Raw genomic sequence first — 27315 nt, 5'->3', positions numbered from 1 at the left:
TTATATCCCAAGAATAAAGAGGTGGGAGATTTGATATCAGCCTACAAAAGACTTCCACAATTTTTGGAGAATTGAAAGCAAATATGAAGTTGTATCTGCTATAAGAGATCCAAGGAAACACAAGCTTAGTGCCTGCAGGGAGGGGAGCCAATGAGAAAAAAACCACGTTACTGTGGACCCCTGCAAGCACTGATAACCTGCAGCCAGCTCAGCATCATTCTTTGTTGCTGCTCATCTCCTTTCCACCAAGCAAAGAGCACTAACTTAACAGACATTTCCTGGGTACCATACTTGTGCCAGGCACACTGCTGGATACCATCAAACAGCAAGAAAAACAAAAAGCCTGCCATTGTGGTGCTTACAGTCTTTAAGGGTTGGGTTAGGGATATTTATCAAATCATCGCCAAAATTTAGGTTGAACCATTCCTAATTCAAAAATCTGAAACCCAAATTGCTTAAAAACCTGAAATGGTTTGCCACTGACATAATGCCATGAGTGGAATATTCCACACCTGTGTCTCATCCACAGCCCATTTGCATAAGGGCAGTGGAATAGGTTGCAGGAAAGAAAGAAAATGCCCAGAAATGGCATGGGAGATGTGGTTTATGGACAAAAGCTTGCAAGAGATCAGTAACTGCTCCAAGAAGAGTACAGGGGTGACAGACCAACAGTACCTCCATCCCTCAAGGTGCTTTACCAAGTAGTGCCTCCTCTTCCTCACAGCATTTTGTCCAGTGGAAACTGGCTGGACGAGTGACACATACACTTTCCCCACTGAGAGAAGTTTTATATGTTAGGCTGCAGAATCAGTGACACCAGCATTAGCTTGCTTTGTTTACCTGTACGAGCAACAGTCCAAGTAGCAACTGTTCTGGAATGTATGCCAGAAATAGCTTTTGACAGATAACAGTAACTTGCCCCAGTTGCCAGTGTTCACAAGACAAAGCCAATTTCCTTCAGGATAATCTGTCTACTGCTCAGGCTTGCTTGCATTGTTCTCTTAACTTGGCTAGAGTTTGGGGAACAGAGAGAAGATATTGAGTAACATGGTATTTTACTGTCCCCATTTTCTTTAGGAATGATGCAAAAAGAAAGTTTGCTTTATGTACAAAATTGTTTAAAATGTTAGCGAAGCCCTAAACAACTCAGGGAGACCCTATCTCAAAACAAAACATAAAAAGGGCTGGGGATGTGGCTCAATGGTAAAGCTTCCCTGGGTTTAATCCCTGGTACAAAAATTATTTAAAATATTTTGTAAAATTATCTTCAGGATATGTGTATAAGGTGTATGTGAAACAAATGTATTTCATGTTTATAGTTAGTCCCATACCCAAGATATTTCATTATATACATGCAAATATTCCAAAATCCAAGAAAAAATCAGAAATCCAAAACACTTCTGGTCCCAATCATTTCTGATAAGGGATTCTCAAAGTGTAAATGCTTAATTAGTAACTGTGATAAGTTCAAGGAAGAAATAATTTTATTTGGTGAGGTGTGGGTTTAAAGAAGGCTTGGCAGTGATAGTTGGCTGAGATATAAAGTTGAAGTCAGAGTTAATGGAAGATGCAGGACAAACATTGATGTAGCAAAGAAAGAACATCAAAGAGACTCTGTAAATGGCAGAAACCCAATCTACACTGCTTTCAGAGGAGTCAAGGGAGGGATTTGGTGGATTCCATCACTAAATAGTCCAGGGACTGACTGACTTCAGGATTCAGCTAAAACTCAATTGGTCCTGGTCTATATCCTCTGCTTTCATTTAGTACCTTCTTTGGGTAGTTTTCCTCCTGGCAGAACAGCAACAATGGTGGCAACAGCAGCAGAACCAATACGAGAGAGAGAGAGAGAGAGAGAGAGAGAGAGAGAGAGAGAACATAGTGAGTGCAGAAGGAAGACCTTCTCTGATTGGCCAGTTGTGACCACAGGTCAACATTTGAAGGGTGGAGTCAACACCCCCTTTTGCAGATGGTAGGACTGTGTAGAGAATTCAGAGCACAGAAAAGAAGAAAGCCCTACAAAAGTTCTCTGAAAGAGAATCAGTTTTGTCATGAGGATATATCAGTGGGCTCACAGACCTTGCAAAGAGGCATCTCTCAGTAAAGTCAGACAAAGGAAACATCTCATGCCGCAGTCTGGCTGGGCACAAAATCACCAGCCACTCACAGCCTTGTAGATTCAAACAGCGATTCTTTATTCCCACACTCTCACCGGCACTCTACACGCACGTTCTGGGAAGATCCACACACTCCACCAGGCTCTGCATACAAAATACTCTCTGAATCCTGTGAGAACTCAACGGGAACTCAAGGAGCCGGCGCTATTTCCAGCAGGATCCACCCTAAACCCGGATCCACCCTAAACCCGGATCCACCCTGGTCCTTGAGCAGGGTCACCTTTCTCAAACACTCATGCAATGTCACTGCAAATGACCTGGGTCCAAGGCAAGCCCATTTCCACAATGGAGAGTCCTCCCTCTAAGCAACATTGGGTAGGCTGACAAGGAAAATGCCATGCGTCATTCCTACTTGGCTATGGTTCTCAGCATCTCCCCCCTTCTGATTAATTAAACAACAAGCAATGGGACCGTACCTGTTAGGTTGTCCAATTCAACATATGTTTCTTACCCATCATCGGATGATCTGACCTCTAGGCGTCAGCCTCCTGTCTTAGGTTGGTACCACTGCAATTGGATCATACCTGTCACTGACTACCAGTCCAGCATACAGCCATATTTGTGGATAGGCCTATGCACCAGTGGGGGGGTGAGGTTCTTTGCCTCACCTCTGTTGGCCCCCAAATTTGGCCTTGGTGCCAGTGGGGGGGTGAGGTTCTTTGTCTCACCTCTGTTGGCCCCCAAATTTTAGACCATCACTAGTAGAAGGGAGGAGGATACAGAAATGCCACGACACCAAGCCAATTGACGGCTCCTTTGGAAAAATTGCATCACTGGTGACACCAAAAGCAAAGATATGCCAGCACTACCACAATTCACTGCACCAAACGATAGTTCACAATGTATACAAGTGATACATAGTCCAGGCAAGTTCTGCAAGCAGTTCAAAGCGGAGGAGTCTGTCAATATGTCCATTTCCTCCCAAAGTAAATCGAATCCTTGATTGAGCATTACTTGTTGAGTTATTGTTCACTGATGCATCAGTTTATACAGTTTACTGTGAAAGCTATCATAGAGGTTGTAGTTTGGTTTTATCTTTGTCCTCACCGGCACTGGGATGAAGATAAGAATTCTGGCAATGATACTAAAAAGAAATTATGTAAATTAAACCATTAAAATCACGTGAATAAAAAAATTCAGATCCATTTTTTCATGAGCGCTCCTGATATATGATATATGGACATATTCACACACAGACATACAACACAAAACACAAGAGTGCACACAAACGTACAACATAAGACAATAGTAAAGGCCTTGTAGCTTTACACAGGTGAAATCTCCATTGCAATGTTTAAAAATGCCACGGTTAAAAAATAAAACTGATCAGAAAAACATTAACCTAGGTCTGTATGAGCTCAAAAAATAAAATAGAACTTTATGATGTGGAAAATGCAATAATAAAATAGATATTGAAAAAAGCATCCTGGTTAATCATTGTCGCAGATGTAAGAATAGCCAAGCTGGAGCTCTGGATATCAGCTGTTATGGATTTGAGTCAAATCATCTTCTTTTTGGTCTGTAGAAATTGCTTTGGTTAGTCTCTCTGGAATCCAAATTGGCTGCTGTTCTCCCTGTGGCAACACACAAACAGAAACCTGACTCCAGACAATCACTGGGTTAGGACCTTTCCATTGTCCTGTTAGAATATCTTTCCAAAGTACCTTAGGCTTATGTACATTTTTTGGATACATATGTCTTTCCACAGCACTAAGCCCTGATGAATCCAAATTTAAAAAGTTTAGAGTAAAAAGGGTTATTTTAAGTTTATCTTTGGGGGATATATACCCCTTTCCAATTCCCTCTTTTTGCTTTAATAAGTACGTTTTAATAGTTTGATGAGATCTTTCAACTATGCCTTGTCCCTGTGGATTGTATGGGATTCCTGTTATATGAGTAATGCCAAATGATGAGCAAAATTGTTTAAAAGAGGTAGAGGGATAGCCAGGACCATTATCTTTTTTTAACTGTTTTGGAACACCCACAGTGGCAAAATTTTGTAAGCAATGAGCTATAACATCTTTAGTTTTTTTCTCCAGCATGAAGGGAGCTCATCAAAAGTCCGGAAGAAGTATCAACTGTAACATGCAAATATTTTAATTTTCCAAATTGTGGCAAGTGTGTGACGTCCATCTGCAAAATATGGTTAGGTATCAGTCCTCTAGGATTGACTCCAAGATTAACTTGTGGTAAAAAGGTCACACAATTTTGACATTCTTTTATTATATGTCTGGCTTGTTCCTTAGTTATTTTAAAATGCTTTTCCATTGACATGGATCTTTTATGAAAATTTGTAGCTTCTTCTAGTGTAGAGAAAATATGTATGTCATGTGTAGTTTTATCTGCTAAATCATTGCCCAAACTAAGGGCTCCAGGCAATCCTGTTTGTGCCCTGATATGTCCTATAAAGAATGGATCTTTTCTTTCCCAGATTAGACTTTGTATAGTGGAAAACAAAGAGAAAACAGTAGAGGAAGGAGAAATCCTACCAGCATCTCCAAGGGATACTATAGCATTAACTATATACTGACTATCAGAAAATAAATTAAATACAGAATCTTTAAACATCACAAAAGCTTGTAATACTGCATTAAGCTTTTGAGCTGATTGTTTGGGTACTAAAAATGTAAAAGTTTGATCAGGGGTAACTACTGCTGCTGTACCATTATTTGACCCATCAGTGAATATATTTGGAGCATTCATGATAGGGGTTTTTCTTATCATTTTTTGAAAAACTACAGGATGATTAGACCAACAAGACAACAAAGGATTAGATGGTAAGTGATTATCAAATGAAACATTAGATTTACACATGATTATTGTCCAAGTATTTAATTCATTAGCTAACTCATCAATTTGATCCATAGTATTGAGTAATAATTTTATTGGGGGAAATTCCAAACACTCCCTTTGCTGCTTTTATTCCTTTGAGTATTAATTGTCCTACAGCCTCAGGATACCTAGTAAGAATAGTATTAGGAGAATAAGATAAATGTATCCATAATAATGGACCTTCTTGCCAAAATACTCCTGTAGGAATATTTTTTGTTGGTAGTACAATAAATAATAAAGGCAAACTTATATCAGTTCTATCCAAATGCATATTTTCCATATATGTTTCAATAATTTTTAATGCCTTTCTTGCTTTAGGAGATAACATGCGGGGTGAATTTGGATCTGATGGACCTTTTAGGATATCAAATAAAGGTCCCAACTCTCCTGTTGGTATGCCTAGATAAGGCCTTATCCAATTTATGTCTCCCAATAACTTTTGAAAGTCGTTACATGATTTGAGTTGATCTACTCATATTTGAATTTTTGGTGGACGGACCATGGTTGAGGATAATAGAACTCCTAAATAATTAATTGGAAAATTTAATTGTACTTTATCTATTGCTATCTCTAGATTATAATTTTTTAATAAGTTTGTAAGTGTGGCATAACATTCCAGCAATGTGTTTTTATCTTTATGTGCTAATAATACATCATCCATATAGTGAAATATTTGTAGTTCAGGATTTTGATTTCTAAGTGACTGGATTGCTTTGTTAACATAGATTTGACACATAGTTAGACTGTTAGCCATCCCTTGAGGGAGTACTTTCCATTCATATCTCTGATCAGGACCTTCATGATTTAGTGCAGGGATAGTAAATGCAAAATGTGGACTATTCTCGGGATAAATTGGAATTGAAAAAAAACAATCTTTAATATCTATAGCTAAAACATGCCAGGTTTTTGGCAAAGCAGACAATTGGGGAATCCCTGATTGAGCAGGTCCCATAATAACCATCTCATTATTAATGGCTCTTAAACCTTGCAATAATCTCCATTTACCAGATTTCTTTTTGATGACAAAAATGGGAGTATTATGGGGAGATATGGAAGGTTGTATATGTCCTTCCGCTAATTGTTGTTTGACCAGATCATGTGCTGCTTTTATCTTTTCTTTAGTCAGGGGCCACTGAGGAACCCATACTGGTCTTTCTGATTTCCAAGTAATTTTGATTGTCTCAGTGGCCCCTTCTGAAAACCCAATCCATGTCTATTTATTCCTTGATCTAGTTGAATTGGTGCTGCTATACCTTGTCATTGTTCTCCTAATCTTTTTTCTTTCCTAAAACCTTGTCTAGCCCTAGTAGTGGGCGCATTAGGATTGAGGTTATTTGTTAACGTCAAACCTAATTGATCTAGGACATCTCGTCCCCATAAATTTATAGGAAGATGATCCAATACATATGGCTGTATAGTTCCTTCACATCCTTCAGGATCCTTCCAATCTAATAACATTGCATTTCTATGGGGATTAGTTGCCACTCCTAGGCCTCGAAGCGTTTGAGTGGCTTGCTGTAATGGCCAATGTTTTGGCCATTCTTGACGAGATATGATGCTAAGGTCAGCACCTTTGTCCAGTAGCCCATTAAATTCATGACCTTGAATATTTAGTTTTAGCATTGGGCGAGAATCTAAATTTAAAGACAGCATAGCCCAATCTACACCTGTGGAGCCTAATCCCCTGGCACCTCTTTCTACACTATGGCTGGAAAATTTATCATGTAGGCTGGGAATTATTAACAACTGTGCTATTCTATCTCCTGGTGAAATTACTGATATACCTCTTGGAGAACTAGCTATAATTTTTATTTCACCTACATAATTGGGATCAATTACCCCAGGACTTATCATAAGTCCTTTTAGTGTAGAAGAACTGCGTCCTAATAATAAGCCTACTGTTCCTTGGGGAAGAGGTCCTTTTACTCCTGTGGGAATGATTTGAACTCCCATCTCTGGAGTTAGTACTGCTCTGGCAGAGGTGCAGATGTCCAATCCTGCACTCCCTCTGGTTTGTCTGATGAGGGATTTAATGGACAATGTGTCCTGGGCACTACCCTGATGGTGTTGCTGGGTTCCTCCACTGCCCCGTATATTTGTGGTTGTGGGCCCTGGAGCATTGGGCCCCCCAGTCCATTCTTTTGGCAATGAAGCCTGATGCCTTTCTCCATGATATCGTGGGTAAATACCTGGTCCTTGTCCGTTTTTTTGATAAGGGAGTACCCTCTATGGTGGTTTGAGAACGGCATTCATTAGCCCAATGTCTCCCTCTATGGCATCGTGAAAAAATATCCGGTATTCTTTTCCTTTGATACCTAGTTTTGTTAAACCCTTTTCCTATGGGGCAATTCCTTTTAAAATGTCCTGTTTGTTCACAATTGTAGCATGTTCTTGGCCTGGCATCTAAAGCCTGTTGTACTGCAGCTGCCAAGACTTGCCCTTGTTCATTAATGTCTCTACATAATTTAATATATGTGCTTAAATCTTCATGTTTCCATGGTCTGATAACCTCTCTGCAGCAACGATTTGCTTGGTCATAAGCCAGTTGTTTTATTAATGGCATTGCTTGTTCTGTATCCCCCAAAATTCTGGCAGCTGTTTGAATAAGCCTATCTACAAATTCTGCATAAGGTTCATTAGCTCTCTGTATTACCTTAGATAGCTGACCTTGTAAATCTCCATGTCCTTATAAAGTCTTCCATGCCCTAACTGCATCTGCAGCAATTTGTGCATATATAGCAGGATCATATTCAATTTGTTGCCGTTGACCCTCATAAGGTCCTTTTCCTAACAATATATCTAGATTTCTTTGAGGGTAACTGGCTGCTGCATTTCTCCTAGCTGTCTCCATGCAAAATTCCTCATTGGCAACCTTCCATAACACATATTGTCCCATTTAGCACAGATTTACACATGCTAGCCCAATCTGCTGGCATCATGTCCAAGTTGGTAATGGATTCGACCATGCTTACCATGAAGGGTGCTTGGGGACCATAGGTTGTTACAGCCTCCTTCAACTGCTTCACTGTTTTGAAATCTAAAGCACGGTGAATTCGCTGCCCTCCTGCCTGCTCAAGTACAGGGCATGCTAATCTTTGAGGTCCTCTCTCAGGATCCCATTTATCAACTACGGTGGTTGAGGGCCACTCAGCTGTCTCCATAGGAGGAGCTGTTGGTTGGATTACGCCCTCTGGTGATAGAACGGAGTTAGTAGCAGCCTCCTGTTGTAGCCTTTTTCCTAATAGCCCCCTTTCCTTTAAATTTTCTTCCTCTGTCTGACTAACTTGAGAGACCTTCTCTTTTGCTTGATCTAAAATGTCTTTTTCCATGGTCCGAACCTCTAACAATTTACTTAACACTCTTTAGGTTTGTTTTTTACAAATTTCTAATCTACTATAAAGATAACACAACCCAATAAGATAACACAAAACAAAACTGAAACTGAATGAAATAAAAACGAAATAAAAAATCGTTTTATCAATTTTCTCTTCCTCAGGGCCGACAAACTTCAAACCTTGAGCCAACCATTTTTCCCAGTTTGCCTGAGAAAGTACTAGGGATAGGCAGCTTGAAACAAAAACAAAATAAATCAAAACAAGAACACATTGTTTTTTGAAATGGTCACCCATTCTCTCGCCTTCCCTCAGGGGTGGGCAATTTCACTTACCTCTAAGCCTCAGACGTTCCCCGCACGGGCCGCCAAATGCCGCAGTCTGGCTGGGCACAAAATCACCAGCCACTCACAGCCTTGTAGATTCAAACAGCGATTCTTTATTCCCGCACTCTCACTGGCACTCTACACGCACGTTCTGGGAAGATCCACACACTCCACTGGGCTCTGCATACCAAATACTCTCTGAATCCTGTGAGAACTCAACGGGAACTCAAGGAGCCGGGGCCTGAGGCAGCAGGATATGCCTTATTCCCAGTAGGATCCACCCTAAACCCGGATCCACCCTAAATTCGAATCCACCCTGGTCCTTGACCAGGGTCACCTTTCTCAAACATTCATGCAATGTCACTGCAAATGACCTGGGTCCAAGGCAAGCCCATTTCCACAATGGAGAGTCCTCCCTCTAAGCAACATTGGGTAGGCTGACAAGGAAAATGCCATGCGTCATTCCTACTTGGCTATGGCTCTCAGCAATCTCAAACAACTACATTCCATGAATTGTCATGGAATTTATAATCCATAATTTGAGATGCTTGTATCCTTTGTAAAATAAGATGTTGGATTATAAAGACCAGCTACCTCCAGTTCCCTGTGCATCCTCCAATGAATGATTTCATTCTGCACTGTTGTGAAAAATTCAAAGCAGAATTGGAGAAGTAGTGTGGTGTGGGGATTAGCTACATGCAGAAGTTCTACAGGGCCTGTGTAGTTCAAATTCGTCCATTACTTTGTTATTGGAAAAGTAAATAATGTCAGTGTCTCAGTTACCAGAACTGTTAAAATCAGAAAATAATAATATCTACTTCATACTCTTGTAAGGATTGAATAAATTGCTGCCAATATATGCAAAATCTTTAAAGAAAACCTGGTCTGACACTTGGTAAGTGCTCTGTATATATTTGTTATGATTGTTTTATATACAAATTATAAAGAATAAACATACTTAAGTTATAAAGAATTGAAGCAATGGATTCCCAATGGATTCTTAATAATAAGAAAAGGGCAGCAAAGCAAATAATAATAATGATAATAACAGCATTGATGAGATGCCAGGAACCTTTCTGAGAGCTCTGCAGGAATCTCATTCCTCTAAACAATCCCATGAAATAAGATTATAAGATCATCTGTTTTATCTTTTCTTTTTCTTTCTCTCTTTAATTTTTTTTTTTTTTTGTAGTCCTGGGGATTGAACCCAGGGCCTTGAACATGCAAAGCAAGCACTCTACTGACTCAGTTATATCCCTAGCCCTGTGATCATCTGCTTTTTACAGAAGGAAACTGAGGGTCAGAGAGATGAAGTGGCTTGCTTGAGGTTGCAGGCCAGTAAAGATTTGAACTCAGACACCTATAACTCCAAGGCCCACTCTCACTTCCCACATAATCCTTGAGACCTGCACTCTCCCAGAGACAGACAAAGCCCTGTCTTCTGCGGCGCCCCTCACGTCAGCTGGACTACACTCTAGCCACCTCCACTGTCTCCTTCTCCCTTGGGAGGGCCACGCCCAGAAAATCAATCCAGCCATCTCATTGGTCCCAGCTCCTGGTGGTCCCACCCTTATAGGCTGGACCCTATGATCCGCTCCTCCTTCTGGGGTAGGCTACGCCCATAGTCCCAGCCGCGAGCTTCCTCTGGCCCCGCCCCGCTCCATCCTGGCCTCTCAGGCGCTGCCATTGCGGTTTTTGAGCGCGGATGCGTTGATATGCCGTTTTGCTTCTAGAGACCGGGCTGGGAGAGCCGAGATTTCTTCTTTCCACAGCGGAGGGTGAATTGGAGTCGGGGCTGGGGTCGGGGCTGGTAGGCGGGCGGGAGCTAGCGGCGAGCAGCGGTGAATGGATTGGTGGCGGGAGCCAGCGTCGAGTGGCGGTGCGGATTGGCGGGCTCTGGCATTACTGGCAGGTGCACGGGGCCGGGCGCACCACGGCTCCCCTGGTTCGGGTCTGCGGGGGAGGCTGGGGATACCCAGGGAGACTCCGGCCCCGGGCTTCCAGAGAGCCCCTCACTCTCTCCCTCCTTCCTTCTGGAGTGGGCTGGCGGGGACCGGGACCTACAGCGTGGCCCCGGGGTCCCCTGCCCCCTCTAGGCGCCCTGGGGGAGGCAATTCCTGATTGTGGGACCTGCAGCAGAGCCCTTCAGAAAGCAAGTCCCCAGCCAGCAGGGGATCTCATCTCCCATCCATAATGTAGCTCAGCTCTGAGTTTTAATTTGCTTGGTCTTGCTAGTCGCTGACGTTTACCTACAAAAGAGTAGTTTTATTTCACTCCATACTCAACCCGGCAGAGGTTGAGGGAGCACAGAGATGTGCTTTCTAAGCTACTGTTCTACTTGTTTTACCCCTGAATATTGTATATTGATGATAAGGATTTAGTTTTCTTATTTTTGTTAAATATTTTTATTTTTTTAGTTTTCAGTGGAGGCAACATCTTTGTTTGTTTGTGGTGCTGAGGATGGAACCCAGGCTGCTCACATGCCAGGCAAGCGTGCTACCGCTTGAGCCACATCCCCAGCCCTAGTTTTCTTATTTTAATGTTGGCTCAATTCGCGTAATTAGGGTGTGTTAAGGCATATGGAAATGTGGAGAGGGGCTTTGAGGCAATAGGAAGTATGATCTCTAATTATTTTTTTTTTTTAAAATTTAAATACCTAAATACAATCAGAGAAATGAAGAGGTGTGCAACAGTTGTGTACAATGAGTCAAAATGCATTCTGCTGTCATATATACCTAATTAAAACAAATTAATTAATTGAATAATTTGCCCATATTATTGATTCCCCACCCCCCAATACCTTTCTTGTTCATATTCATTCTCTGCCCTGGAATGTACTTTTATTATCCAGTTCTGCCTCATTCCTAAGCAACTTTGCTTATATAGTATTGAACATTTATTTTATCGAAGTATAGTCTCAGTTGTACTTGATTACCCCACTGTGAAACTTTTGCTTATCTCTGGAATTTCTGCTCTTAAAAAAAAAATCTTGCGGTTTCCATCATTAAGCGTAAAATTTTGTCTTTATTTCCTTGGGGTAAATTTCAAGAGTTGAAATAAGGATTCTTTCTTTAGCACTCGATATGAATTGTTTTCTAAACAAGGCATGTTTGCAATAGACATTTTTCCAAATTAGGATATTTGTCTAGTTCTGCTTATCATATGTGGAATTCAGCAGGGTGGCAAGTCATTTTCTGTGTAAGTTGAGACAGTTTGTGCAGCTAGTGTTGTATACTACCTACTCCTAAAAATCAGGCCAAGACCAAGTTCTGTTTCTACTGAGAAACCATGTAGGCTTGAGAAAGGTTTTTCATCTCTAAACTTCCCCATTTTTCATCTCTAAAATAAATTCTGATATTTATTTATTTGATGCAGTGCTGGGGATGAACCCTAGGACCTCACACATGCCAGGCAAGTACACTCCACTGAATTACACCCCAGCCCTTTTCAACATTTTTAATAAAATTTTTTAAAACACACATGAAAGTTAAAAAGATGGTACCCTAAGCACCCACCCATATGTATATCCACAACATAGAGTCAACAGTTCGCATTTTGCCATCTGAATATTTATGTGTGAAATCATCTGAAGGTAAATTGTAGACATTGAGACACTTGGTGCTAGATATCTGACACCACAAATCTTCTGAGAATAAATTCTTTCTTCTGTATAAATATAATACCATTGTCACATTTAAGAAATTAACGGTAATCCTTTAATCATATAATATCATTCTATATTCAGATTTCCACAGTTTTCCTAAAGAATCTGGTGCTGGGGATGGAGCTCAGGGTCTCATATTTGCTAGCATGTTCTCTACTACTGAGCTACACTACCATCCAACAACTGTCATACCCACCACACACCAGGACTCTTAGTTCAAGTGATGTGTTTATATATCTTTAGTCTCTTCTAATCTAAAATAGTCTCCTCATGTTTTCTTTATTTCTTCCTGTGACATTGTCTGATGAAGAAGTTGTCTTATAGAGATTTATTCAATTATTCCCTTGAAGCTGATCACAAATGTTTTGATATCAGATCTCATTTTTCTTTGCTGTGACAAGAGTACAACATCTTGTTCCTGAGTTCTGAGTTGTTAGGGTCAAATGAATCAATGTATCATTTTCTATACAAAAAAATATGCTCAGCCTAGAACAGCTCTTACTGCTCATGTGTAAAGGCCGAGAAGCCTAGATATACTTGATTCAAGTCAGAAAGGTAATTCCCATTTAAGGCTTTCATGTAGCCGAGCCTGTATAAAAAGTACAATTAATAGCATTGTTTATTATCTGGCGTATCTTCTAAAGGCTAGTGAGTTTTAAAATAGTTCCAATTTCCACAGATTATAACATAGGGATATGATGCTGACACTTTAAAAAAATTAAATTTTAATTTATTATATATGACTGGAATACATTACAATTCATATTATAAATATAGAGCACAGTTTTTCATATCTCTGGTTGTATACAGAGTATATTCACACTATTCATATCTTCATATATGTATTTTGGATAATGATTTCCATCTCATTTCTAACCCCATACACCCTCCCTTCCCTCCCACCCCTCTGCCTTATCTAGTTCATCTATTCCTCCCATGCTCCCCCTTCCTACCCAACTATGTAATCAGCCTCCTTATATCAGAGAAAACATTCGGCATTTGGTTTTTTTGGTATTTGCTAACTTCACTTAGCGTTATCTTCTCTGGCTCCATCCATTTACCTGCAAATATCATGACTCTATACTCTTTTATTGCTGAGTAGTGTTCCATTGTGTGTGTATATATATATATATATATACATATATGTATATATATATATATACACACACACACACACACACACACACACACACACCTTTTTTTTTATCCATTCATCTACTGAAGGGCATTTTTTTAAGCTTGAAACTGATCTGTATAACTTGGGTAGATCATCCTGATTCAATGTGGGCAAATATATGACTCAAGGAAATTGCTGATGCCTTTAGTATTTTCTATTTTATTGGAGTGAAAATTTTCAAAATATTTCTAATTATATTCTGTATTTCTGTAGTGTCTATTGTGATATTTCCTTTTTCATCATTGATGTTGGTAATTTGAGTTTTCTCTCTCCTTTTCTTCATTAGCATGGCTAAGGGCTTACCAATTTTATTTATTTTTTTAAAGAACCAACTTTGTTTTGTCAATTTTTTCAATTGTTTCTTTTGTTTCAATTTCATTGATTTCAGCTCAGATTTTAATTATTTCCTGTCTTCTATCTACTGCTTTTGGTATGTTAATTTGTTCTTCTCTTTCTAGGGCTTTGAGATGTACTGTTAGGTCATTTATTTGTTGACTTTATCTTCTTTTAAGGAATGAACTCAATGCAATGAAATTTTCTCTTAGTACTGCCTTCATAGTGTCGCAGAGATTTTGATATGTTGTATCAGTGTTCTCATTTACCTCTAAGAATCTTTTATCTCCTCTTTGATGTCTTTTGCAACCCATTGTTAATTCAGTAGTATATTATTTAGTCTCCAGGTGTTGGAGTAGCTTCTATTTTTTATTTTATCATTGATTTCTAATTTTATTCCATTATGATCTGATAGAATTCAGGGTAGTATCTATTTGTTTGTGTTTAGTCAGAGTTGCTTTGTGGCATAATGTATGGTCTGTTTTAGAGAAGGATCCATGTTCTGCTGAGAAGAAAGTGGATTTGCTCATTGATGGATGAAATACTCTATATGTGTCTGTTAAGTCTAAGTTATTGATTTTATTATGGAGTTCTATACTTTCTTTGTTTAGCATTTGTTTGGAAGATCTATCCAGTGGTGAAAAAGGTGTGTTAAAGTCACCCAGGATTATTGTGTTGTGGTTTTTTTGACTCTTGAATTTGAGAAGAGTTTGTTTGATGAACGTAGATGCTCCATTTTTTTTGGACACATATATATTTATAATTGTTATGCCTTGTTGGTGTATGATTCCCTTAAGCAGTGTGAAATGTCCTTTTTTAGCCCTTTTGATTATCTTTGGCTTAATGCCTACTTTATTTGATATGAGAATGGAAACCCCTGCTTGCTTCTGTAGTCCATGTGCGTGGTATGTTTTTTCCCAATATTTTACCTTCAGTCTGTGAATGTATTTTCCTATGAAATGAGTCTCTTGAAGGCAGCATGTTGTAGGGTATTTTTTAAAATCCTACCTGCAAGTCTATGTCTTTTTGATTGGTTTAGGCCATTAAGATTCAGGGTTATTATTGAGACATGATTAGTATTCCCAGTCATATTTGTTTGTTTTTGGTATTTAACTAGATTTGGTTTCTCCTTTGATTAGTATTTCTTTTAGTGCAATACCTCCCTTTGCTGATTTTCATTGTTGTTTTTTGTTTCGTCCTCTTGAAATATTTTACTGAGGATGTTCTGTAGTGCAGGCTTTCTAGTTGTAAATTCTTTTAACTTTTGCTTATCATGGAAGGTTTTTATTTTGTCATCAAGTCTAAAGCTTAATTTTGCTGGATATAAGATTCTTGGTTGGCATCTATTTTCTTTTGGAGCTTAGTATATGTTATTCAAGGATCTCCTGGCTTTGAGGGTCTGGGTTGAAAAATCTGCAGAGATCCTAATTGGTTCCCCCATATGTGATCTAATTTCTTTCTTCTCTGGCTTTTAAAATTCTCTCCTTATTCTGTATGAACATCAGAGAAACATGCTGAGGCATGCATATAAAGCAGGGTTTATTTAAAAAGGGGTAACATAGACTTCTCCCAGGAGGGGGAAGGGGGCCATAGCTGGTATCCTGGTAAACCAAGAGGCTAGGTATTCTGCCCTTTTAATATGTCCTAGGCTTCCTTTTTTCTCCTGCCTTTACCCCTTATCTTTTTCCTTCCATGTAGGTGACTAGGCCCAGGAATGCTCTGTGGGAGGGCCCAAAGGTGGGAAACAGGTGGGCTGAAGGGGGAAGGGCAGGATGCAGTAGCCAAGGACACATTAACAACCTTATATCTCCCTGTAGGGAGGGGCAATTTCTGGGATGGCTTATCTTGGCAACAGGTTAGAGCAGGGGCAGGTCTTGATAAAGGCCTGGGAAGGGCTCTGAAGGAATTAACATTTCAATCCCTCAGGGGACAGTCTCCAACTTTGCAGACTCACTCAAAATTGGCCTCCTTGATCCAACCTGATTTGATTTACCTATCTACACTGACTGCTTCTCTAATTCTGGCCTCAGTAGGCATTTTCATTATAAAGTATGTTGGTGTGGATCTGTTGTGACTTTGTACATTGGGTTTTCTGTAAGCCTTTTGTATTTGACTTTCCAGTTAATTCTTTGTGTTTGGAAAATTTTTGATTTTCATTAAATAGGTTGTTCTTTCCTTTGATTTGGAATTCTGTGCCTTCCCCTACCCCAATGATTCTTAAATTTGGTCTTTTTATGTTATCCCATAATTCTTGAATGTTCTGCTCATGGTTTCTTACCATCTTTACTATGTTGTGAACCTTCTTTTTAGGATTGTATATTTTGTCTTCATTGTCTGAGATCCTGTCTTCCAAGTGATCTAATTTGTTGGTGATACTTTCTGTTGAGATTTTTTAAAGCATTTATTTTTTAGTTTTAGGTGGACACAATATCTTTATTTTATATTTATGTGGTGCTGAGGATTGAGCCCTGTGCCTCACGCATGTTAGGCAAGCATTTTACCACTGAGCCACAACCACAGCCCCTTCTGTTGAGCTTTTAACTTGGTTTATTGTTTCCTTAATTTCAAGAATTTCTGTATTTTTTTCAGAACCTCTATCTCCTTATTGAAGTAGTGTTTGCTTCTTATATTTGCTTATGTAGCTTTTTATCAAAATGATCTTTTGTTGCTTGTATTTGCTCTCTTATATCATCCTTTGATTCACAGAACATTTTAATTATGTACATCCTGAACTCCTTCTTGGTCCTTTCTTCTATTGTGCTAGCTATGCATTTGAATAATGTAGTATCTTGGTTTGTTTGGGGCACTTTCTTCCCTTTTTTTTTTCCATGTTGTTTGTGTGTCTTCCCTTATAGCTCTGTGGATCTGAGGTATTATAGTTTTTACCCTACAGCCTTATAGTGTCCCTGCAGTTTTCCAATACCTCTCTCCTTTAAGGCGGGGGGGACAATGTGAACAGATCCCATTACAAACAGTACACAACCTTAAACCAGATATCTGCTATGAAGACATTTATGGTTTTGTCACAATATATAGAAATGGAAAGTTCAACTATCATCTACCATATAAACAGTTTTGCAAAAGTTTCTGATGGTGGACAAAGATTCTAGGATGAGGTGTAGGATAGATGTTGAGGGGATAGGAAGTGAGGAAATAAAGTTATTAGATTTAAGAAAGCATGAAAGAGGAATCTAAAGAAGTTCGTTAGTAGCAGGAGAAGAGAGAGAGTGATTTTTTTTTAAATTAATTTTATTGTAGGTTGTTCAAAACATTACATAGTTCTTGATATATCATATTTCACACTTTGATTCAAGTGGGATATGAACTCCCATTTTTACCCCGTATACAGATTGCAGAATCACATCAGTTGCACGACCATTGATTTACATATTGCCATTCTGGTGTCTGTTGTATTCTGCTGCCTTTCCTATCCAAAAATATGGAACGCTTCACGAATTTGCATGTCATCCTTGCGCAGGGGCCATGCTAATCTTCTCTGTATCGTTCCAATTTTAGTATATGTGCTGCCGAAGTGAGCATGAGAGAGAGTGATTTTGAGGAGGCAAGTTTTAAGACAGTAGATACAGAAAACAAACCAACATATTAAGTAAAAAACAACTTCGGGAAGTGGTAGAGGTATGGGCTATCTGTGTCACTTCCCTACAAAGGCAAATAACATCTCTTGCCCAAGTTTCATCAGAGAACTTTGAGTCCTAGATCTCCTGATGGCAGAAAAAGGAGGAACCTGTCTGTTCCTGAAAGAAGAATGCTGATACTATATCAATGAAACTGGATTGGTCAAAAAGAATGTTGACACCCTCTGTATTTTGGGTGAAAGACTTAAACAGCAACAATCAAATGACCCTTGGCCAGACTGGCTAAACTTTGCCCTCATTACGTGGCTGACTCGCATTCTAATTCCTGTCTTAGTAATAGGACTTCTATTAATGATTGCTCCCTGCCTCCTCAGGTTCACCCAAAAGTGCATGGGTTAAATTTCCAGAGTGACTTACAATCAGATGCTCCTATACCCCTATAGTCGCCTCCCTACTGAACCGACACCCGAGCTATCCCATTCCCCCAGTACCCCTAGCTAGCAGGAAATAGTCAGATGGAATTCAGACCCTATATCTCATCAAAAAGGCTGGGATGTTAGGTTGGTTTGAGGTGGCTAAGGGAACAAAGCACCAGGCAACCTGCATGCAGGAAAGAAGAACCCATCATGTGCTGACAGACAAGCAGTGATGGTGCCTCCTAACCACCTGTCAATCAGTGGGGTCTCCTGACCAATCCTGGAAGGACATGGATTTCAGCAAGATCCCCCCGACCAAACCCAGGAGGACAAGGGACTCTAAAAACCTCCCTTTTTTGTCCCAACCCCTTCCTTCCTGCCCTAAGCCTAGTAAGATTCCAATCTGGCTGAGCCTGGGCAAGATTCTCCCGGACCTGCTCTGTTGGATTGGAGGGTCTTGTCCGGGAGTGAATCTCAATAAAGCCTTGTTTAGCTGCTTTTCATCTGTCTCCTTTGATCACTGGAGCCTGATTTTATAGTTTCAGCTCTTCTCCATTCAGTGTGATGTTGTTTTGCGTTTTTCATCCATTGCCTTTATTTGGTTGAGGCACAGTTCTCCAATCTAATTTTTTTTTATTGGTTGTTCAAAACATTACAAAGCTCTTGACATATCATATTTCATATATTTGATTCAAGTGGGTTCTGAATTCCCATTTTTACCCCGTATACAGATTGCAGAATCACATCGGTTACACATCCACGTTTTTACATATTGCCATACTAGTGTCTGATGTTTTCTGCTATCTTTCCTATCCTCCACTATCCCCCCTCCCCTCCCTTCCCATCTTCTCTCTCTACCCCATCTACTGTAATTTATTTCTCTCCCTTGTTTTTTTCCCTTTCCCCTCACTTCCTCTTATATGTAATTTTGTATAACAATGAGGGTCTCCTTCCATTTCCATGCAATTTCCCTTCTTTCTCCCTTTCCCTCCTACCTCTCGTCCCTGTTTAATGTTAATCTTTTTCTCATGCTCTTCCTCCCTGCTCTGTTTTTAGTAGCTCTCCTTATATCAAAGAAGACATTTGGCATTTGTTTTTTAGGGATTGACTAGCTTCACTTAGCATAATCTGCTCTAATGCCATCCATTTCCCTGCAAATTCCATGATTTTGTCATTTTTTAGTGCTGAGTAATACTCTATTGTGTATAAATGCCACACTTTATTAAATCCATTCATCTATTGAAGGGCATCTAAGTTGGTTCCACAGTCTAGCTATTGTGAATTGTGCTGCTATGAACATCGATGTAGCAGTATCCCTATAGTACGATCTTTTAAGGTCTTCAGGGAATAGTCCGAGAAGGGCAATAGCTGGGTCAAATGGTGGTTCCATTCACAGCTTTCCCAGGAATCTCCATACGGCTTTCCAAATTGTCCGCACCAATTTGCAGTCCCACCAGCAATGTACAAGAGTACCCTTTTCCCCACATCCTCTCCAGCACTTGTTGTTGTTTGACTTCATAATGGCTGCCAATCTTACTGGAGTAAGATGGTATCTTAGGATGGTTTTGATTTGCATTTCTCTGACTGCTAGAGATGATGAGCATTTTTTCATGTACTTGTTGATTGATTGTATGTCCTCCTCTGAGAAGTGTCTGTTCAGGTCCTTGGCCCATTTTTTGATTGGGTTATTTGTTATCTTATTGTTTAATTTTTTGAGTTCTTTGTATACTCTGGATATTGGGGCTCTATCTGAAGTGTGAGGAGTAAAGATTTGTTCCCAGGATGTAGGCTCCCTATTTACCTCTCTTATTGTTTCTCTTGCTGAGAAAAAACTTTTTAGTTTGAGTAAGTCCCATTTGTTGATTCTTGTTTTTAACTCTTTTGCTATGGGTGTCCTATTAAGGAATTTGGAGCCCGAACCCACGACATGTAGATCAGAGCCAATTTTATTTCTATCAGACGCAGAGTCTCTGATTTGATATCAAGTTCCTTGATCCATTTTGAGTTAACTTTTGTGCATGGTGAGAGAAAGGGATTCAGTTTCATTTTGTTGCATATGGATTTCCAGTTTTCCCAGCACCATTTGTTGAAGGTGCTATCCTTCCTCCATTGCATGCTTTTAGCCCCTTTATCAAATATAAGATAGTTGTAATTTTGTGGATTGGTTTCTGTGTCCTCTATTCTGTACCATTGGTCCACCTGCCTGTTTTGGTACCAGTACCATGCTGTTTTTGTTACTATTGCTCTGTAGTACAGTTTGAAATCTGGTATCGCTATACCTCCTGATTCACACTTCCTGCTTAGAATTGCTTTTGCTATTCTGGGTCTTTTATGTTTCCATATGATTTTCATGATTGTTTTATCTATTTCTACAAGAAATGCTGTTGGGATTTTGATTGGCATTGCATTGAACCTATAGAGAACTTTGGGTAATATCACCATTTTGATGATGTTAGTTCTGCCTATCCATGAACAGGGTATGTTTTTCCATCTTCTAAGATCTTCTTCTATTTCTCTTTAGGGTTCTGTAGTTTTCATTGTATAAATCTTTCACCTCTTTTGTTAGGTTGATTCCCAAGTATTTTATTTTTTTTGAGGATATTGTGAATGGGGTGGTTTTCCTCATTTCCATTTCAGAAGATTTGTCACTGATATATAGGAATGCCTTTGATTTATGCGTGTTGATTTTATATCCTGCCACTTTGCTGAATTCATTTATTAGCTCTAGTAGTTTCTTTGTAGACCCTTTTGGGTCTTCTAGGTATAGGATCATATCATTCGCAAATAGTGATAATTTAAGTTCTTCTTTTCCTATCTTAATGCCTTTAATTTCTTTTGTCTGTCTAATTGCTCTGGCCAGTATTTTGAGAACTATATTGAATAGAAGTGGTGAGAGAGGGCATCCCTGTCTTGTTCCAGATTTTAGAGGGAATGCCTTCAGTTTTTCTCCATTTAGAATGATGCTAGCCTGAGGCTTAGCATATATAGCTTTTACAATGTTGAGGTAAGTTCCTGTTATCCCTAGTTTTTCTAGTGTTTTGAACATAAAGGAATGCTGTACTTTGTTGAGTGCTTTTTTTGCGTCTATCGAGGTGATCACATAGTTCTTATCTTTAAGTCTATTGATGTGGTGAATAACGTTTATTGATTTCCATGTATTAAACCAGCCTTGCATCCCAGGGATGAATCCTACTTGATCATGGTGCATGATCTTTTTAATATGTTTTTGTATTCAATTTGCCAGAATTTTATTGAGGATTTTTGCATCTAAATTTATTAGGGATATTGGTCTGTAGTTTTCTTTCTTTGAGGTGTCTTTATCTGGTTTGGGAATCAGGGTGATATTGGCCTCATAGAATGAATTTGGAAGTTCTCCCTCTTTTTCTATCTGCTGAAATAGATTGCAGAGTATTGGTATTAGTTCTTCTTTAAAGTTCTTGTAAAACTCTGCTGTATATCCATACGGTCCTGGGCTTTTCTTGGTTGGTAGTCTTTTGATGGCTTCTTCTATTTCCTCACTTGATATTGGTCTGTTTAGGTTGTTTATATCATCCTGACTCAATCTGGGTAGTTCATGTGTCTTAAGGAATTTATCGATGCCTTCACTATCTTCTATTTTATTATAGTATAGGGTTTCAAAATAATTTCTAATTATCTTCTGTATTTGTGAATTGTCTGTTGTGATGTTGCCTTTTTCATCCCGTAAGCTAGTAATTTGGGTTCTCTCTCTTCTTTTTGTTAGCGTGGCTAGTGGTCTATCAATCTTATTTATTTTTTCAAAGAACCAACTTTTAGTTTTGTCAATTTTTTCGATTGTTTCTTTTGTTCCGATTTCATTGATTTCAGCTCTAATTTTAATTATTTCTTGCCTTCTACTGTATTTGCTGCTGATTTGTTCTTCTTTTTCTAAGGCTTCGAGGTGTAGTGTGAGGTCATTTATTTGTTGGCTTTTCCTTCTTTTAAGGAATGAACTCCATGAAATGAGTTTTCCTCTTAGTACTGCTTTCATAGTGTCCCAAAGATTTCGATATGTTGTGTTTGAGTTTTCATTTACCTCTAAGAATTTTTAAATTTCCTCTTTGATGTCTTCTGTAACCGTTTGTTCATTCAGTAGCATATTGTTTAATCTCCATGTGATGTAGGATTTTTCCTTTCTCATTTTATTATTGATTTCCAATTTTCATTCCATTATGATCAGATAAAATGCATGGTAGTATCTCTATTCCTTTGTAATTGCTAAGATTTGCCCTGTGACATAATATATGGTCTATATTTGAGAAGGATCCATGTGTTGCTGAGAAGAACATGTATCCGCTTTATGTTGGGTAGTATATTCTGTATATATCAATTAAGTCTAAATTATTAATTGTATTATTGAGCTCTATGGTTTCTTTATTCAACTTTTGTTTGGAAGATCTGTCCAGTGGTGAGAGAGGTGTGTTAAAATCTCCCATGATTATTTTGTTATTTTGACCCTTGAACTTGAGAAGAGTTTGTTTGATGAACGTAGCTGCACCATTGTTTGGGGCATATATATTAATGATCGTCAAGTCTTGTTGGTGTATGGTTCCCTTGAGCAGTATGTAGTGTCCTTGTTTATCCCTTTTGATTAACTTTGGCTTGAAGTCTATTTTATTTGATTCAAGTATGGACACCCCTGCTTGCTTCTGGGGTCCATATGAGTGATATGATTTTTCCCAACCTTTCACCTTAAGTCTGTGTATGTCTTTTCCTATCAGATGAGTCTCCTGTAGGCAGCATATTGTTGGATCTTTTTTTTAAATCCATTCTACTAGCCTATGTCTTTTGATTGGTGCATTTAAGCCATTAACATTTAGGGTTACTATTGAGATATGGTTTGTAGTTCCAGCCATATTTGATTATGTATGTTACTTAACATGATTTGTTTTTCCTCTATGATTAGTTTTTCCTTTATTGTACTACCTCCCACTGTGGTTTTCATTGTTATTTTTCATTTCCTCCTCCTGTAATGTTTTGCTGAGGATGTTTTGAAGAGCTGGTTTTCTAGCTGCAAATTCTTTTAACTTTTGTTTATCGTGGAAGATTTTTATTTCATCTTCAATCCTGAAGCTTAATTTCTCTGGATACATGATTCTTGGTTAGAATCCTTTTTCTTTCAGTGTTTGAAATATGTTGTTCCAGGATCTTCTAGCTTTCAGAGTCTGTGTTGAAAGATCAGCAGTTATCCTGATTGGTTTACCCCTAAATGTAATCTGCTTCCTCTCTCTTGTGGCTTTTAAGATTCTCTCCTTATTCTGTATGTTGGGCATCTTCATTATTATGTGTCTTGGTGTGGATCTCTTATGATTTTGTACATTCGGTGTCCTGTAGGCTTCTAGTATTTGGATTTCTTTTTCATTCTTTAAGTCTGGGAAGTTTCCTAGTATTATTTCATTGAATAGATTGCTCATTCCCTTGGTTTGGACCTCTATACCCTCTTGTATCCCAATAACTCTTAGGTTTGGTTTCTTTATGTTATCCCATAATTCTTGGATGTTGTGCTGATGATTTCTTAACATTCTTGCTGAGCTGTCTATGTTCTTTTCAAGTTGAAAGACTTTGTCTTCATTGTCTGAAGTTCTATCTTCTAAGTGTTCTACTCTGCTGGTAATACTCTCATTTGAGTTTTTAATTTGGTTTATTGTTTCCTGCATTTCCAGGATTTCTGTTTGTTTGTTTTTTATATCCTCTATCTCCCTATAGAGTTGATCTTTTGCTTCTTGGATTTGTTTATGTAATTCATTGTCAAAGTGATCTTTCATTATCTGAATTTGTTGTATAATGTCTTCCTTGAGACTCCAGATCATCTGAAGTATGTATATCCTGAACTCTTTGTCCGGCATTCCATCAGCTGCAGATAATACCTCATCTAATGTTGAATTGACCTGTATTGTTTGTGGTCCTTTCTTTCCTTGTCTTTTCATACTGCTCATGATTCTTTCTAGCTTTGTGAAACTGTTGTGTTAATGTTTTTCCCCTTATATATTTGTATTCTTCTTGTATAGCTCCAAAATCCCTCTTTTGCGGAGAAAGATAATGTTAACAGTTCCCAATATCAACAGTACATCATCTAAGCACAAGTTTTCATTATTTATACATTTATAGTTAGATTCTAAATCTATAGATATTGGTTTTAATTATTACTTAAGAATATAGGCATTAGTTTCATTAAAGGCATACCATATCTGGTGGCATATAGAAAACTTAATTTCAGACGAAGGATTTTATACTTAGAGAGAAAGGAGAGAGGGTATGAGGTTAAACTAATTTAGCACCTTTGGAGAACTCTAACCAATAGACTGGTAATTTATGGAAGAATATATAGACTCAACCTTCTATCTGTATTTAGATAGTTACCCTATGTATAGATAGCAAAAGTTAGGAGATTGAAAGTGGGATAGAGGGAATACGAATGAAGAAAAAAAATAATAAGGAAGAAAAGAGAAATAAGAGAGAAGGAAAAAGAAAGTAAGATAAAAATAAAGAAAAAAATGGGGGGAAGCTGGGGTATATGCAATTCCTCTATATTATATTACTTTGGTAATTCAGTTGTTCATGCACAGTTCTTGATTTCACATATGTTGAAGTTGTGGAAGAGAGAGAAGAAAAGAGAGAAAGAAAGAGGAAAAAAAGTCTCTCAGAACACTGTTTTCCTTGCTTCCAGTAGGTGGCGTTGTCTATTCCTAGCTTGAGCTTCTGTATTCAGGGTGGTGGGTATAGCCAGTGTGAAAGGAAATGAGCTTCCACCTGTATCTTCCCTACTCTAGTCTCTGAGGTAGAAACCAGGTGCCTGTACAGTTGTTGTTTTGCGTTGATAGCTACAACCCCCAAAAGCTTGTGGGAAATATTTTGAGTTATCACAGCTCAGGTTGGGGGAGTTGGAAACCGGGTACCTGGATCAGCTGCAGAACCCTGCTGGTAGCCACACCCCCTTTGATGGGTTTTAAGTGTTGATGGGTTTCCTCTGGACTAGCACAAGGGGCGGGGCCGGGCTTCCTCCTCCAGTCTGGCTTGGTGCCGGGCTTCCTCCTCCGGTCTCAATTTCTAATTTTTGAGGGTTTTAGTATAAAGGAATGTAAAATTTTACCCAATGATTTTTCTGTAATGATTTAAATGGAGCTGTGAGTTTTGTTTTTGATTTCTTTACTGCAGCATAACATCTTTATATATTTACAAAGCTTGAAACATGGATGAATCTCATTTGATGGTGGTGAATGACATCTTTGGTGTGCTATTGGATTAGGTTCAGTAGCATTTTGTTGAATATATATGCATCTGTGTTCATCGGGTATATTGGTCTGTAGTAGTTTTTTGTTTGATTTTGTAGTGTCTCTGCATGGCTGTGGCATCAGAATAGTTCGGTCCTTAGAAGATGAATCTGGAAGGATTTCTTCTTCTTCAGTATTTTAGAAGAATTTAAGAAGGATTGATGCTCTTTGTTTAATTTTTCTTTTTTCTCCCCCCCCCAGATGTATGGATTGAACCTTGGCCTTAGCCATGCAAGGCAAGCACATTACCACTGAGCTACTGCCGTTGCCCTGAGAACTTCTTTAAAGGTTTGGTAGAATTCAGGTCAGAAGCCAAGTCTTGACCTCCTCTTTACTAGGAGACTATTCTTTATTTATTCAGCATCTTTACTCACTGTCACACTAAGGTATTCCATTTTTTCACAATTTCCTCTTGGTAAATTGCATGTGTCAAGGTATGTATCCTGCTAGATTATCAACCTTGCTGGCATATGGTAGTGGTCTCTTCATAGGAGTTTCTTATGATTCTCTGTATTTCTGTTGTGTCGAGTTGTAGTGTCTCTTTCCATTTTTTATTTCATTTGAGTCTCCCCTTTTTTTTCTCCATCTAGCTAAATATTTGCTAATTTTTTCTAAACACCTGCTTTTTGTTTTGTTGATTTTTTCTGTTGTCTCCATAGATTTTTATTCCATTTATTTTTGCTCTGATATTTATTATTTGCTTCCTTTAATCAACTTTTGATCTAGTTTGTTCTTCTTTTTCTAGTTCCTTGAGGTGTGGCATTAGCTTTTTTGTCATCTTTGATCTGTTCTGATGTGGGTGTTCACTGCTATAAACAGTCTCTATTTGACTTTTTTTTGCTGCATACTATAGGTTTTCATGCAGGACCAAGGATCCAGGTAGGAGGCTGAGTACTGGGGCCTGCCCTTCCTTGGTGGATTTTTCAATTGATGGATCTTTTGGGGGAACCAGCAGGTTGGGTGAGGCCAAACCCACAGAACGGTATTATACTGAGTTTTCTGATAAGGTTTCTGTTTCCAGTCTGAGAAATAGCATTCTGTACCCATTTTGGCTCAGCTTTGAATAGCCCAGGCTTAAATATTTTTGAATTAATTGAAGGTTGGAACCTAGTTCCGTGGTCCTACATGTATGTAGACCTGCAGAAACTTGAGAGTGCCTTCCTCCATCATGGGTGCAACTGGACTCATCGTGAGAGGTTCATGTTTTCCCTTGGTCAGTTCTAAGTAGGAGTGTCATTAAAATAAAGACCCTCATGTCCATGTTAGAAAGTAGGACTTTCAAAATGTTAGAATCTATGGAGGTAAAGCTTAATGACAGGATATCATTTACAAAACAGCATTGGCATTGACAATAAGAACTGGTTGTATGTCTCTCCTTTTCTGTTTCCTTTTTGAAAAAAGGTCTCATTAAGGTCCTCAGGTCTTCCTAAGTTGCCCAGTTTGACTTTGAAGTTGTGATCCTCCTATCTCAGCCTCCTGAGTCACTGGGATTATAGGTGTGCACCACCATATTGAAATGTATGGCTATATCTTAGTGGTGCTATTTTCACCAAAGATTTTGTATTAAAGTAAAATGACCTGAAATAATTATGTTTTTCAGAAAAATGAGCATACTTGGTTAATATTATCCTTTTCCTGAGGTATAGTCAAAATCTTGATCTTCTTGAAGATAGAAAATAAGTTATATACTTAAATAAGAGATGTAAACATAGATTAGCTGATAATTCTGAAAACTGTGATTACCTTATTTTGCTATACTGGAATAAGCAGGTGTAGCTATTTGTCTTTCAAAATTTCCTTTACTTTGGAAAAGATGGTATATGTTTAATAAGACGGTATATGTTATCTGTATACATTGTGAAATGATTACATAATCAGACTAATTTATATACACATCCCCTCAAATACCTACCACTTTTTGTGTGCGTTAGGAAAATTGCGGATGTTCTCTTTTAGCCATGTCAGTTGCACAATACATTAGTATTAACTACAATAACTTCTCTGTTTGATCTGTTATTGAATTGTATAAGTTCCTTATACATATGTTTGGTGTTATAGGCTTTGCAGTGCCTCTCCCACTGTATATGTGGCTTTTTCATTTTGTTGCTTGTTTTCCTTGTTGTGCGGAAGCTTTTGGTGTGATGTCATATCACTTGGTTTTTCTTGCTTTTCT

General features: G+C 38.6%; 1 non-coding gene across 1 annotated transcript; it reads right to left on the bottom strand.

The window, feature by feature from the left end:
• Positions 1-17274: 17274 nt before the first annotated feature.
• LOC143411154 (U6 spliceosomal RNA) lies at positions 17275-17381 on the bottom strand. Its single transcript, XR_013092846.1, has one exon. It is a non-coding gene; the product is annotated as a U6 spliceosomal RNA (small nuclear RNA).
• Between the last annotated feature and the right edge of the window lie 9934 nt (positions 17382-27315).

This window comes from Callospermophilus lateralis, chromosome 11 (assembly GCF_048772815.1).
Source record: "Callospermophilus lateralis isolate mCalLat2 chromosome 11, mCalLat2.hap1, whole genome shotgun sequence".
Classification (NCBI taxonomy): Eukaryota; Metazoa; Chordata; class Mammalia; order Rodentia; family Sciuridae; genus Callospermophilus; species Callospermophilus lateralis.
The sequence above is the reverse complement of the archived record's forward strand: the minus strand, read 5'-3'. Positions and strand labels throughout refer to the sequence as shown.